This window comes from Nymphalis io, chromosome 4 (assembly GCF_905147045.1).
Source record: "Nymphalis io chromosome 4, ilAglIoxx1.1, whole genome shotgun sequence".
Classification (NCBI taxonomy): domain Eukaryota; kingdom Metazoa; phylum Arthropoda; class Insecta; order Lepidoptera; family Nymphalidae; genus Nymphalis; species Nymphalis io.
Genome location: NC_065891.1, coordinates 11331139 through 11344032, shown reverse-complemented (window position 1 = coordinate 11344032; position 12894 = coordinate 11331139). Strand labels below are relative to the sequence as shown.

At 29.3% G+C, this 12894-nt stretch overlaps 1 protein-coding gene across 3 annotated transcripts in view; it reads right to left on the bottom strand.

Moving 5' to 3' along the window:
• The window catches only part of LOC126768152 (tyrosine-protein phosphatase Lar-like), a 114910-nt gene extending 102230 nt beyond the window's left edge, over positions 1-12680 (bottom strand). For all 3 annotated transcript variants that reach the window (XM_050486093.1, XM_050486094.1, XM_050486095.1), the window contains exon 1: positions 12497-12680. The gene's annotated coding sequence lies outside the window, so the exon portion shown is untranslated. The remainder of the gene's footprint in view (positions 1-12496) is intronic.
• Positions 12681-12894: the final 214 nt, after the last annotated feature.

Sequence of the window (12894 nt, the reverse complement as noted above, 5' to 3'; positions counted from 1 at the left end):
AAAACGTCGATTGCTCTGACAAATGAGCAGATATCAAGTATGACAAATTTATGTATTCGCTTTAATTTACTATTTTCAAAAATATTTTACTTATCCTCTATATCTAGTATATTTTAATTTACTCAGTTTACAGTTTACATGTTTAGTATTTGCAATAAATACAGGAAAGCAGATATATATTACCAACTGATGATAAATGGTCAACTTAAGGTTATGTCCTTCACTTACCCTTCAAACTGGAATACTATACTATCTTCATCTGTTCTTTTGAGCCGGAATGGGTAGTACTTACCTAAATGAGCTTGCTTAAACCCCTACTTACCTTCTCGTAATGAAGTTTAAATCAACAGAATGCTTTTGACCTAAAATGTTCTTGATACTTTTTATTTATAAATTTATTTTTTATCATATTTAAAATATACCTTATTCGAGTAGGTGTTTAAAAGCGGTTTTGGTCATATAAATCGACAATGGTAGTTCTATAGAAATCCTTTTCCTATCCAGTTTTTTAAGAGATCAAATTTCTTCTGAAAGGTATTTTTATATCTGAAAGGTATTATTTGTATAATTATATCAAAATATTAAAAGTCCAATCAAAGTTGTAAGTATTGGTACATAGAAACTTGATGTACTATGTGCAACTTTCATTTTATATTTTTCATGTATGCGTCAGTTAGCGTTAGAAAGGTGGGAGCCGTAGTGAAAAATGCTGAAGTATGAGGTCGAAATATTTGTGATGCCTCAACCCAACAGTGGGACTTTTACATTTTTTACAGTATTGATAGCTTTGGAGTAGTAGTACTACTCCAACTTTTACTTGGTTGGTTTAGTACCTATCTTATAAAGCTGAAGATATAAAGTGTAAACAGTCTCGTCTATCAAAAAGCAAGTAAATCCGTTTGTCCTGCACCTGAATTGTCTCTGGTCGTAACGGATTGCCATTCCATCGGATTATATACTAAGTGTGTTAGCGCACACACTTGAAAGCTATAACATCTCATGTGCTGTGGCTACTCTCCATAGAGCATTTGAACATTATGTTTACCATTCCTGGGAGTAAGGATTTGAATATTGCTCATTTTATATATCTCGATATAAATAATTAATTATAAATGTCATCCATTACCGCTTAATTCCATCGAAACATAGTTTACGCATATTTTTTGTACATAGGAGATTAATTTATAAGACAGTTGGAAAGTAAATAAACAACATGTTATATAATATAATCTTGGACGGCAAGGTTTATTAGAATAATAATAATTTATCAGAAAAATTATTCATGTAAATACTAGTCCTATAAAAATCCAATCTCAACATGTAGTTATTTAAATTGAATAAATATTCATTTGTCCTTGTTTCGTAAATATGTTACTTTATCAAGTTTTTAATATTTAATAACTTTTTCATGATTTTTTTTAATAATCAAATATCATGGTCCATGGGTCGAGACATAAAATAAGTCCTTACTAAATTTACAAAATTCAATTGATTGTTTCAGTTCTTTCATTATATTCGGTTTAAAAATACATAATTTGACTTTTACAGGCTGTAACTTAATTACCTCATAGTAAATATTAGCTTTTGTAATTGATACAATGCACGAATTCTAATAAATGTTACGACAATTGGACTGAAAGAAAGGAAAACAGATCATAAAGTTAAATAAATATATTGCAAAATAATAATATTGCATTTACATATATTTTCTCATTATATTTCCGTTTTCCAAACATATTTGTCTTACCTTGCTTTAGATGTCTGTTCATAGTATAAAATTAAATTAAAACCATTTAATATGCCTAGTGCGAGTCTTTTTTCAACTTATTTTTTTTTAACTTAACGTTAACCGTGATTTATGGAATGTTCCATACATTCCATTAATTCGGATTTTTGTCACCATGATCGAATCAGCTAAATTTCAGTTCGTAAGCGTATCGTACATCTTTTAAGATGGTGTATTTTCATTTTCTAAATTGTGTATTTTCTTTAACTTGCATCGTTTTTTAATTTTGGTTTTAGATATTTATATGCTTGGAATATTTACAAACCATTTACAGAGAAAATGACAATTATTATTATTATAACAAAAATTTCGTAACTAAACGAATGGAGGGTATTTGTTCGATGCGTAAATATAAGTTCATGTACTGTACAAAATACTGCAGCTATCGCATGTGAATGTTTGCTAAGGCTTTATAAATGGTATATAATTTTCACAATATTATAAAGATTTTTAACAAAAATTCTGTGCCAAAATATGTTTATTTAAAATATATTCAGATCATTTTAATGTATTAATGTTTAATTATATAATTACATGTCAAATTTCAAATTCTACTAAGATAAGGACCTTATGAAACCGCGTTAAAAGGCATTACGAGTTAGTGAATATTTGCTAAGGCCTACACCACAGTGAATGATAACTTTTGAGTATTTGTGTAAATATTTCTTCTTTACTAGATCATTTAGTGTGTTTTAAATTCGGTATTTAATCATGTATTTTTTTTGTTAAATATTAAAATTAATGACTGTAACGAAATATATGGATGTATAGTTATGACTAATTTTTTCATTATAACTATTGTTACATTATAATAATAATAATGTCCTGGGACATTTTTTACACATGGCCCTCTAATCTCAAACAAAGCAGAGCGTGTATGATAGAAAGCAGACACTGGAATACTACACATACTACTTTTCTTTTGTAAATATATACTTATATAGATAAATACACCCAGACTCAGGAAAAACAGACATGTTCATACACACAAATGTCTGTCCTGGGTGGGAATCGAACCCACAACCTTCGGCGTGAAAGGCAAGTATCCCACACCACGCCAACGTCTCGTCACATTTGATAAGATTTGTATTTGTAGTATTAGCCATTTATAATGTAATTGTATCAAGATGACTTTAAAACATAAATAAGCTTTAACATTACTGTATACTTTACTACAATGCAATACATTATAGTCCAGTATAATATACTTGGATGTGTTATTTAGATCATATGATAAAATTCATATGTTGAGATTATTTTTGAAAACAATTTGTTACTTTGTATTTTAGCAGTTACATTAGTTGAATATACTTAACGTGAAAAAAGGCTTTTGTAAGTTTGTGTGTATCATACATTCTAACAACAAAAAAATAGGTACGGCTTAAAAATCTTATCTTAATCTCTATCTCAAATGGCTTTTACAAAATGCTTAAGTAATATATCACTACAAATTAGCCAACTAGACTGCATACTCGTAATTGGCATAAGCCCAACCAACCAAATCCATTTTACTTGAATTGCATAATACCTCTGTTTACAATTATAAAACAAATATACTAAGTTTATTAATTATCTAGTATGATTTACCAATAAAATATTTTACAACAATAAATTATTACCTTAAGTAATAAATTTGTAAATATTATATCTGTACTGAAATATGTAGCTGAAGAGTGTTTGTTTACTTGTAAAAACTAAAAGTTTAAAATGTATAAAAAAAAAAATAAACATAAATCAACAAAAACCAATACTACAATTAATATAAATCAATCAAATTGTTATCACTTATTGGAAAATAACTCCAAGATCTCCGTAATAATGAAGTGAACAAGCCATTCAATCAACATTCAATATTAAAAAATGCACAACACGAGCTACGGTAACGCGTTTGCATATAATTAAGTAATAATTAAAGCTCTCAATTACCTTTTCCTGGTGAGGGTGTTGTCAAAATAATTAGACCAATTTTATATATAAAAATTAAGACATAATATTAAATATAATATGCTGAGATTACTTAAAAAAGACTACTTTCTGATATATAACCGTATAATGCTATCAAAAATTCAAGTTCCTGTCTTAGTGCAACAAAAGATTTGGCTCTGTAAGTACTTATATGTTATATCCGGAGAATTTGGAACGATAATTTTGAACGTAATAAGCGATTTAATAATATTTTTTTATGAAACTATGTACAGACATTTTTATAATATACAAAATTAAAATAAAATAAAAAATGCTAATACGCATTTTCGAAATGTTTATATTTCACGATCCTTTTTATAAATGGTTTGTAATTGTAAGATGTCAAATTTTAAATTTATTGTTACAGTTATTTTTTATTTAAAATAAGTAGGCTCATTGCATTGGTCATTCTCAATATGGACCACCTAATTTTATGTCGTCACCACCGTACATAGAAAATGAAAATTTTAATCAATAATTATACATTAGCTAAAAGTTTGTAATAAGATTTATTTGCGTTAAATGCTCAGTGAAGGCTTGCAATAACTTAGAAGATTTTATTTAAATCGCCTTTTATGTGTTAGTAAAATTTTGCAATGATACTTACAGAATTTCAACACTACTGATTAAGCTGAACTTAACACAAACCTCGTTTATTTTTCATTTGTCAGACTAATACGATTTTAGTAATTATTGTTTATTACCAGTTTAAAGTTTAAATTCCTCATTAACAATTCCAAATAATTTCAGATCTGGATGAAAAATGAAAAAAAGAAAAATCAGCCACAATGCAGTACTTCAGACGGCTTGCAATTATGCAATCACCAGAAACTTGTTAGCGTCGCTTGTTGTTACACAAGTACCGCGTAACCCACATTTGTAGTCAGCTATTCTCGTACAAAGGCTCTTTTAATATAAGAATACCGGATGTAACGGGTTCGTTTCGGTACATGTAATGATATAATTAAGTACTTATCAATGACTCACTCACGATACAAACCCAATCTGGTTTGAAAGAAACGGTACAGCGATCTAAGATAACATCCGAGAACTATGAAAGCGGTTAAAAAAATTAGACAGTCATGGATTCGACTCGCCTTGTTTATTTTATTTATTTTCACATCAGTTTTATAATATTTTGCTTTGAGATAATTCAATCGATATCAAGTTGATATTTGTGCTACAGAAGGCTACGCGCAATATATACCAGGCCCAGGTTATTAAAAATTAAATTTAAATAAATTAAAATACGAGCTGTCGCGTCAGCATATATGTGTACTATAGATAACGTGATGTACAAATATGTTTGTAAAAATCTAAAAGTTTTTTTTTCAGGTTTGAGTTTTATTTCCAAACTGGTGTTTTATTTTATGTTTTCATCCATCTTACCAAAAATTTACAATACCAGATATAATTTTCAGTTTTTATCTTATTCCAAAAAGCAAAGCCGTGCTTTGTACTTCCTAACATTACGGTGAAATATTTTTCTCTGAGCAGGATAGAGCCGTGTTATCAAATTTAAAGAACATTAATGTAGTATATTATAAATATTACTTTAATCAAAAATGTAAGCAAAACGCACTCTGTATCATTTAACACCTTGAAGGTAATATTTTTGCCTGCGATTGGTTTGTATTTGCGGTATGAAAAATAGATACGTGATTTACGTACACTTAAGCATTTGTGATAATCATATCAAAAAGCAAAGCCTGTCCACAGTTAAAACATTGTACTGTCTTTAACGTTAACGTTGATTTATTTACTGATTACGTCATGCTATGTTATAAAATACAAAGAAAAATATTAGGTTAAGGCATGCCTTTATCTAGCAATCAATGTTATAACATTATTTATTATTTAAGAATAAGTATAACTAAGTAATCGATATAATTATAGAGCATTTATGTTTGCTGTTGTTTGCAAGCACATATACGCGATGTTTTAGTTTGGTAAAGTTTTAAAGGAACAATACGTTCGAATGACAAATCAATAATGATGGAAGGTGAGAAATCATTGTTTAACTAAGCAGACGGTAAGTATCGTTTATAAGTAAGGCCGTACATATTTACAATTAATAGTTATCGTTATTTTATTCTAATTTTTGTTGCTGTTTTAGTCTCAATAGATCAACAGTACACGGATCACTGATGTGATAGTCGTAGATACGTTTCCAATTCCTTAGTTTATTTGTATAACCACTACTACTTCAAACTTTACGCTAAATGGAGGGAAAATAATTGTAATGATAATTCCTTGGTATTACTGATATGACAAAGTAACCTTAAAGAAGAAAATTGTTTATATATAAGCAAATGAACATTTGACGGTGCTTGCCTGGGTTTGAACCTGCGTTTTATTCATCTTAACCGATTGCGGATATGTCCGCCACTGAGCTATTTCGGCTCTCACGGAAAGATCTGTTATATAAAAATAAATAAAGTGTTAAATAAATAATATAATTATGTTAATTTATTCTTAATGAAAGTTTCATGACTTGTTTATACAACTACGGCCGTGAGTTGAAAAATGGATTAATGATCATTAGCGCGGCCATTATGCTAATACGCATTTTCGAATCGTTTATATTCCACGATCCTTTTTATAAATGGTATATAATTTTTACAATATTTTAAATATTTTGAACAAAAATCCTGGACCAAGGGATGTTTATTTAAATATATATTTAGATCATTTTAATTCAATGTATTACGTGTATCAAATTCTATTAAGATAGAACTGCGTTAAAAGGAATTACGAGTACAAGTAAATTTATTTTACGACTTTTTTGTATTTAGACACTATGCTACTTACAATGTAAAGAAGGTCTTATCTAACAGCATTTGGATCGGATGACTTATTTAAACACTACTGAACAGAAGCGACCTCTCTGCGGACAAGGCGTAGTTTATTTAATCACTCTCCGAGTCGCTAAATAATATACTTCCCAGAGTTTGAAATAACATTTAAGTTCCACCTTCTGTATAAACTTGACCTCTAATTGAATTTCTTGCCTTTAAAAATTTCTATTCGTATGCTGAGCCATTTTGATATATACTTTTCTATGTAACAGAAGCTTAATAATATAAATACTGTTTTTAATATATTTATAATTATTTTGACCTTTTCATATATTTATTAGTATAGAATAGCATCGATTTAATAATTATGTCTTAATTTCACGTCACTTAAGTAATTCAAAAGATTCTTTCACAGGTTTTTTGACCGTTTTAATTGAAAATTACGAATTCTATTTCACTAAAAAGTTATTTATAATCGTTGTTTAGTGGATGATTTTTTAAACAATTCTGTGTTCTCTTCTTTCGAATGTCAAATCAATAATGACGAAAGAGCAAACACGCGGGCGAAACCGTGGACAGAAACTATTTATGTATAAATCAATAGACCCTCCAAGTATCAACTAAACGATTTTGTATTATTATTATTATCTATATAGCTTCGGATGGTTTGGTTGTTTGTAAAGTTATGTAAAACGAACAAAGGGCCGTATTTGTTCCATCACTGCTTATAAGTGTAATACCTCAGAAAAAGAATAGTAAATATGTGGGTTAACTAGTCTAATAAATGTTCATAGTTTTTTTGAGTATTTCGATGGTTAAACATACATATACCTAGACAAACACTCGTGTGACCTGAATAAATATTTGTTCAGAACAGAAAACGAACTACTATTCATAAATATAAACAAATTAAGTAACAAAAACGTACCACATAATATTCGACCCTGAGAACCTTCGTTCAGATCTTGAATTCTTTGGTAAAATTTTTTTTAAATTGAATTAGATAGGTGGACGGGCAAAACCTGATGGTAAATAGTCACCACCGCCCATAGACATTGGCGCTGTAAAAAATATTAACTATTCCTTTCTTTTTCAATGCGCCACCAACCTTGGGAACTAAGATGTCATATTCCGTGTGCCTGTAGTAACACTGGCTTACTCGTCCTTCAAAACCGAACACAACAATACTAAGTATTGCTCTTTGGCGGTAGAATATACGATGAGTGGGGTGTTTCTACCCAGACGACGGGTTAGCACAAAGTCTTACCATCATATAAGCCATACAAATTGTGCACAATAACAATTCTGTCTTGATACTCTCCCTTGAGAATGGTTACCATGGTCGAAATCAGTTAGGATGGTTTTCGCAAGTCAAATTGGTTCTTTTTAAGACAGTATCAAATTAACTTTTTTTTTGTTTTTAATAAATAAGCAAGTTCAATCATATAAATTATGTCATGAAATTTTAACGGAAATAGAATTGCTGCAGTTCAATATTTTTAAATTAGTTGTTATAGTTGGTAACTATAGATAAACTTGGACTGCGATTGTTAGTGCTTCCCCATTAACGCTCAACTACGCTTAATGTCACAAACTGTAACTTGAACACGTAGAACCTTCTGTTTTCAAATGAGTTTTAAAAAGTTTTCGTAGTTTCAATGTGCTTTATGAGTACAGCTTCTGTCTGGATTTATTCATATTTTTTTAATGATATGTTAATTTCGATGGCCTTTAAAAGAACAAGAAAACCTATTTCATATATATACGCACTTAGTGTAGGCTAATTGAAATTCTAAATACTATCATAAAAAACTATCAGCACTGGCGGTAGGGCTTTGTGCAAGCTCGTCTGGGTAGGTACCACCCTTTCATCAGATATTTTACCGTAAAACAGCAGTACTCGGTATTGTTATGTTCCAGTTTGAAGAGTGAGTGAGCCAGTGTAATTATAGGCACAAGGGACATAACATCTTAGTTCCCAATGTTGATGGCGTAACGTACATTGGCGAAGTAAGCGATGGTTAACATTTCTTACAATGCCAATGTCTATGAGCTTCGGTGACCACTTACCATCAGATGGCTCATATGCTCGTCCGCCTATCTATACTACAAAAAAAGGTAGTGAAAATCTTAAATTGTTAAAAACTTAAATGATTGGTGCACACAAAAAATTCTATATTTTAATAAGAACTAAAAAGTCACTGCAAATCAGTGACTTTTTAGTTCTTATCCTATCTTAGCAAGTTTTTGTGACAGAATTTAAATTTCAGACCAATTTTATCCCCGCGTTGAATTGACGGTAAAACGACGAATTATTACAACAAACTGCTAATTTAATTAAATACATTACAGTCAGTTTTTGCTTTGCCAATAAAAATCAATTTCAGATTGCATGGATGGTCGTGAGAAAATCGTCGAGCTAGTATTCGTTGATTTTTAAAAAGGATATATAATATTTTGATGTATATGTGTGTGTAAAATATTAAGGCCGACGGGGTAATTGGATATTGAAATCTAATGAATTTATTTCGAAACTTAGTAACATTTAATTTATTCTTGTAAAACTACGATTCAGAAATTTGGACCCATTTCAATAAAACACATTGAATTTGATTTGAGTATATTTCGATTTTTAATCAAATGCCGCTGGTCTATAAAGCTGAAACCTAAATATTATATATATGAAATATAAGCTTTTAAAGTTCAAGGAATACATTATAATATCCATTTCGTTTGTATAGTGATTAATGATGCTGGATTATTATGTCACAACAATTTATCATAATTTGAATAATCCAAGCCAATGTAGCTCGTTAAAGACTTGCGGTTGGTGTTCAGAAAACTTATAATTAACTTGAGGCTAGTTTGAAATTCTGAAATTCAATCGCAACGCTTTGAGAAATTAATCGATTAAATTTTAGTTTAGGTTTGTAATTATTAAACATATCAAAAGTTTCTATATTTTCTTTAACTTTTAATTATTTTTTTCATTTTGCTTACTTATACTATTTTTAAAGGATTGACGTCGCTATCGATTCTTGTCTATTCTATCTCCCTGTCTTTTTTTTTCTCCATCCTTCGAGTAACTCAGATGACTAGCTCTATATTATAATTAAATACAATATTTATGTCGATATTTACGATATTTAACTACAACAACCAAGGCCACACGCAGGGTGAAAACAAGGTTTGTTATTAACCATAATAATGCCTTAAATTAATGTGAACGCTATATATTTATTAAAATAGTTGAACTTTACAACCCTTTTAATTGCGATAAATATGTTAATATAATTATAAATCCTCTCACCCACGACTTCGAAATCTTACGTTATTAGAATAATATAATACTTTCATGGAATACATTATTTTTTAAATTTAACACAATTTTATTAAATTTATTTATTTATAATGAGTCATAGAAAATGTACCACGCTTAGCTCCAAGCCTTACATTATCCTTTACGAGTGTGTCTGCGAAATGTCTGCGAAACTATTTTTATGTTTATACGCTGCAAGCCTTTTGGATCAGATGTTTGGATAAAATTTGTTACGCTTTCAACGAATTAATCCACCCAGGTTAACTTCCTGCAAATTGCTTAAATAAACATCTAATTCAATTAGATTTTATGATTTTATGATTTTTTTAATGCTAATGTTAGGAAATATACTAAAGTTTAAGTAAGGTTATGTAGTTTCAATGATAAAGTTACTTAACTTACTAACCCAACCATCGTCTCCCTTGGTAAACGATTTCCGTAAAACTCGTGTTTAGTTGTTTAAATTGAAAAAAATAATACTGGATTTAAAGCGTCTTATCATTTTTTTAAATTATTATTAGCACCTTACTATTCTTTTAACATATTATCAAGCACTGGAAACAAGATGGCGTACGTCGTCCCTCGGAAACATAAAAAAAAATATGTTTTAATATCAATAGAAACAATTTCATACTTTTACTTCAACCTAAACACTCCCTAAAATGGTTAGTTCAAAACACAAAGATCGACAAACTAAAATACTATATATATATTTCATAAATAAACCTATATTAAAAAAAAAAAAAATTTAGAAAACATCCATTATTATGAAAAGCGAAAGTATATTAAATATAACAATGGCTACAGTTTAGCATTCCCATATAAATCTTTAAAATATATGATGCAATTTCTCTTGAAAATATGCTTTTCCGTAAAATAAGCATTGTTATTAAAAATTGATAGTAAGTTATTTTTATCACAATATGTTGCGAAAGTTATTTTGTTGCCAGCTTTAAGAGTTACCATTCAACGATGCGTGCAATAACTTACGCTATAGCATTTATTTTATATTTGAGACTTTGTTATTTTATTATTTCATGTATCTGTATCGTTGTGTATATCTGTGTGTATTTTCTAGTTTTAAGTATTCTTAATAAAACGTGAAGTACCGTTATGTTATGGCTGACAAAGCACCTTAATCGTTCGTTAATATCGATTCAAGTATTTTGGCATTGGCATAAAATGCCAAAATACTTGTTGAAATTTACATTTAAGTATTTATGGTTTTCTCGGTGGTTCTATATTAAAAATATGATTTAATATTATAAGGTATTTTATTAATATATTGTTACTTCTTTATTGTAATCATCAGCATCACAAGCAAAATTAGGATAATTAATAACTATAAAACTTTTATTAGACTTATAACAGTCTTATAACATTTTTTTAATTATGTTACTGTTTGATCAAGTAGCTCTTAAATAGAATCTCAATTTCTGATAAGTTGTTAAAGCTCATGTAGCGTTACAACATATTATATTATAAAGTCCAGAATACACTGAGTATAAATTTATAATGGAAAAGCGTTTCTAAATATAAAGTATAAAAAAAATTTGTATATTTGCTTGACAAGTGTATTTTTACCTTTGTTATATTATATAATTATAATATATAACTAAAGTGTTATAGTTATCTTTCTCTTTAATCTCTTGCGATGTATATCTTCTAGTTTTAATAAATTTACTAACGTGCATTGATAATTATGATTGAATAATTAAACCAATCCGGTTATTTTATTTTTAAATTACAGTTTTAATTAGCAAATGTGACGTCAGCAAAATTGAAAGTAAGAGTTGCTTTACTTAAAATAAATTTTTTATCAATATATCGATTACAGTTTTCATAATACGCCTTGTAAAATAATAAAGTAAAATATAATATGCTATCAGTATTTGTCAAAATTGACTAATATTGCTTAAATTTATACTTCTAATCTTGCTTATACTAAATATAATTGTGTAAGTTTAACTTAGTAAATTTTATTGTATAGTGGCTTTACCATTCATTACCGTTGATGACCTTTATATATTATCATAGCATTATTCTTGATCTTTTAATTTTATTACATTTATATATATAAATATATATACGTTCTATAAAACTACATATTCAGGTACCTTGCTCAAACAAATTCAAGCGTGCGGTTCGTATGTGCCCGCCCGTTAATTATAAAATGGCTGAACCACGTCAATAGTTGGTTCTACATGTATATCCGCAAAACTTGCTAATTAAATATAAGTAACTTATTCTATTAACTCTGGTTAAGCACATACGTAACTACGAATAATTATAATGTCTGTCTTCATTTTATTAACTAACTTTAAAAAGTTAAAATGTTTACAGAAAATTAATAATTATTTCAATAGTTATTATTATAAGGTTTCAGTGTTTTATTCAAATAGTTTTATTCTACATTTAAATTTTATCCTTGCGTGTATAAAATATAAACATAGCCCCTATAATTAATCTCTATCGTTACCATGCCTTAGAAGACTAAGCCTTTACTTAGAGGTAATAATTCCACGTTAACGTAACCATAAGCTTTATAATCCGTCGGTAACACGACAATCCGACTTTATATTTGCAATTTACAATTCTTTTATGCTAATTTTATTAACCACAACTTACCGGGGGTAGTGTGATGCACAAATGTAACTCACATGCACGCAAGCACAACACAAGTCACAAAACTCGATCGGTCACAAGCCAATGGGGGTCAATTCCGAACGCATGCGGGCACTATCACGTCACATACACTATGATAGGTCACAGTTTTTATTCGGTTACGTAGTAACGACAAGCGTGCGCCCGTTCGTCGCAGCCTCAACTGGCTGGGGCGACGCTACCGCGCGTGTCCTTCTCCCCTCCGCCCGCTCCACTCACCTCGCACCACGGCCAAATAGAAATAAAGTATGCGCTGTAAGGACAGAACGTAAAAGAAGAATATCTAGATACCTATGGAGTACATTAATCGGATGTAACATGATGGAAAATTAAAACTTGCGATTACTCTAATGATCGCTGGA